Source organism: Arachis ipaensis, chromosome B5, assembly GCF_059453495.1.
Source record: "Arachis ipaensis isolate K30076 ecotype BB chromosome B5, ASM5945349v1, whole genome shotgun sequence".
NCBI lineage: Eukaryota > Viridiplantae > Streptophyta > Magnoliopsida > Fabales > Fabaceae > Arachis > Arachis ipaensis.
The window spans coordinates 122,179,073-122,182,892 of NC_142440.1; the positions used below are offsets into that span (position 1 = coordinate 122,179,073).

General features: G+C 42.9%; 1 non-coding gene across 1 annotated transcript; it reads right to left on the reverse strand.

Moving 5' to 3' along the window:
• Positions 1-343: 343 nt before the first annotated feature.
• Positions 344-451, reverse strand: LOC148565617 (small nucleolar RNA R71). The gene has a single exon (XR_015884326.1). It is a non-coding gene; the product is annotated as a small nucleolar RNA R71 (small nucleolar RNA).
• Between the last annotated feature and the right edge of the window lie 3,369 nt (positions 452-3,820).

Consider the following 3,820-nt stretch of genomic DNA (forward strand, 5'->3'; position numbering starts at 1 on the left):
ACCTAATTCCAATTTACATGGAAGAAGCATCTCCATCCCCACCATTGGAGCAAACAATTTTGAGCTGAAACCTCAGCTAGTTTCTCTGATGCAACAAAACTGTAAGTTTCATGGACTTCCATCTGAAGATCCTTTTCAGTTCTTAACTGAATTCTTGCAGATATGTGATACTATAAAGACTAATGGAGTAGATCCTGAAGTCTACAGGCTCATGCTTTTCTCTTTTGCTGTAAGAGACAAAGCTAGAATTTGGTTGGACTCTCAACCAAAAGATAGCCTAAACTCATGGGATAAGCTGGTCACGGCCTTCTTGGCTAAGTTCTTTCCTCCTCAAAAGCTTAGCAAACTTAGAGTGGATGTTCAAACCTTCAAACAAAAAGAAGGTGAATCCCTCTATGAAGCTTGGGAGAGATACAAGCAACTGACCAAAAAGTGTCCTTCTGACATGCTTTCAGAATGGACCATCCTGGATATTTTCTATGATGGTCTGTCTGAATTAGCTAAGATGTCATTGGACACCTCTGCAGGTGGATCCATTCACCTAAAGAAAACGCCTGCAGAAGCTCAAGAACTCATTGACATGGTTGCTAACAACCAGTTCATGTACACTTCTGAGAGGAATCCTGTAAGTAATGGGACGCCTCAAAGGAAGGGAGTTCTTGAAATTGATACTCTGAATGCCATATTGGCTCAGAACAAAATATTGACTCAGCAAGTCAATATGATTTCTCAGAGTCTGAATGGAATGCAAGCTGCATCCAACAGTACTCAAGAGGCATCTTCTGAAGAAGAAGCTTATGATCCTGAGAACCCTGCAATAGCAGAGGTAAATTACATGGGTGAACCTTATGGAAACACCTATAACTCATCATGGAGAAATCATCCAAATTTCTCATGGAAGGATCAACAAAAGCCTCAACAAGGCTTTAATAATGGTGGAAGAAACAGGTTTAGCAACAGCAAGCCTTTTCCATCATTCACTCAGCAAAAGACAGAGAACTCTGAACAAAATACCTCTAATTTAGTAAACTTAGTCTCTGATCTATCTAAGGCCACTCTGAGTTTCATGAATGAAACAAGGTCCTCCATCAGAAATTTGGAGGCACAAGTGGGCCAGCTGAGTAAAAGGGTCACTGAAATTCCTCCTAGTATTCTCCCAAGCAATACAGAAGAAAATCCAAAAGGAGAATGCAAGGCCATTGATATAGCCATCATGGCCAAACCCACAAGAGAGGAGGGGGACGTAAATCCCAAGGAGGAAGACCTCCTGGGACGTCCAATGATCAACAAGGAGTTTTCCTTTGAGGAACCAAAGGAATCTGAGGCTCATCTAGAGACCATAGAGATTCCATTGAACCTCCTTGTGCCCTTCATGAGCTCTGATGAGTATTCTTCTGAAGAGAATGAAGATGTTACTGAAGAGCAAGTTGCCAAGTACCTTGGTGCAATCATGAAGCTGAATGCCAGTTTATTTGGTAATGAAACTTGGGAGGATGAATCTCCCTTATTCACCAATGAACTGAGTGATCTGGAGCAACTAAGATTACCTCAGAAGAAACAGGAACCTGGAAAGTTCTTAATACCTTGTACCATAGGCACCATGATCTTTAAGGCTCTGTGTGACCTTGGTTCAGGGATAAACCTCATGCCCCTCTCTGTAATAGAGAAACTGGGAATCTATGGGGTGCAAGCTGTTAAAATCTCATTAGAGATGGCAGACAGTTCAAAAAAACAGGCTTATGGAAAAGTAGAGGACGTGTTAGTAAAGGTTGAAGACCTTTACATCCCTGCTGATTTCATAGTCCTAGACACTGGGAAGGATGAGGATGAATCCATCATCCTTGGAAGACCCTTCCTAGCCACAGCAAGAGCTGTGATTGATGTGGACAGAGGAGAATTGATCCTTCAACTGAATAAGGACAACCTTGTGTTTAAAACTCAAGGATCTCTCTCTGCAACCATGGAGAGGAAGCATGAAAAGCTTCTCTCACTACAGAGTCAACAAGAGCCCCCACAGTCAAACTCTAAGTTTGGTGTTGGGAGGCCACAACTAAACTCTAAGTTTGGTGTTGAACTCCCATATCCAAACTCTAAGTTTGGTGTTGGGAAGTCTCAACAAAGCTCTGAACACCTGTGAGGCTCCATGAGAGCCCACTGTCAAGCTATTGACATTAAAGAAGCGCTTGTTGGGAGGCAACCCAATTTTTATTTATCTAATTTTATTTTTATTTTTATTGTTTTTCATGTTTTATTAGGTTCATGATCATGTGGAGTCACAAAGATTACAAAAAAATTGAAAACAAAATGAAAAACATCATTGAAAAATAGAACACCCTGGAGGAGAGCTTACTGGCGTTTAAACGCCAGTAAGGAGCATGGATCTGGCGTTCAACGCCAGAACAGAGCATAGTTCTGGCGTTGAACGCCCAAAACAAGCAGCATCCTGGCGTTCAGACGCCAGAAATGCACAGTGAGGAAAGCTGGCGCTGAACGCCAGAAACAAGCATAGAACTGGCGTTCAACGCCAGAAATATGCTGCATCTGGGCGCTGAACGCGCAGAACAAGCATCAATTCGGCGTTTAAACGCCAGAATTGCATGCAAAGGCATTTTACATGCCTAATTGGTGCAGGGATGCAAAAGCCTTGACACCTCAAGATCTGTGGACCCCACAGGATCCCCACCTACCTCCACTCACTCTCTTCTCTCTTCTCAACCCTCTTCACACAAATCCATAAACACTCTTCCCCAAAACTCTTCACCAATCACCTCAATCTCTCTCTCCCTATTACCCCTTCACCACTCACATCCATCCACTCTTCCCCATAAACCTACCTCATAAACCCCACCTACCTTCAAAATTCAAAATCAATTTCCCACCCAATCCCACCCTAAATAGCCGAACCTAACACCCATCCCTCCACTATATAAACCCCTCCATTCTTCTTCATTTTTCACAACACAATACTCTCTTTCTCTTCTTAACCGAACACACCCCCTCACTCTCTCCCATATTTTCTTCTTCTTCTTCTTCTTCTTCTTCTTCTTCTTCTTCTTCTTTTCTTTCTTCTCTTGCTCGAGGGCGAGCAATATTCTAAGTTTGGTGTGGTAAAAGCATAAGCTTTTATTTTTCCATTACCATTGATGGCACCTAAGACCGGAGAATCCTCTAGAAAAGGGAAAGGGAAGGCAAAAGCTTCCACCTCCGAGTCATGGGAGATGGAAAGATTCATCTCTAAAGCCCATCAAGACCACTTCTATGATGTTGTGGCCAAGAAGAAGGTGATCCCCGAGGTCCCTTTCAAGCTCAAGAAGAATGAGTATTCAGAGATCCGACATGAAATCCAAAGAAGAGGTTGGGAAGTTCTAACAAACCCCATCTAACAAGTCGGCATCCTAATGGTTCAAGAGTTCTATGCTAATGCATGGATCACTAAGAACCATGATCAAAGTAAGAACCCGAACCCAAAGAATTATATTACAATGGTTCGGGGGAAATACTTAGATTTTGGTCCGGAAAATGTGAGGTTGGCGTTCAACTTGCCAAACATGGAAGAGAACGCACGCCCCTACACAAGGAGAGTCAACTTTGATCAAAGGTTGGACCAAGTCCTCATGGACATATGTGTGGAAGGAGATCAATGGAAGATTGACTCCAAAGGCAAGCTGGTTCAATTAAGAAGACTGGACCTCAAGCCTGTAGCTAGAGGATGGTTGGAGTTCATCCAACGCTCCATCATCCCCACTAGCAACCGATCTGAAGTTACTGTGGATCGGGCCATCATGATTCATAGCATCATGATTGGAGAGGAAGTAGAAGT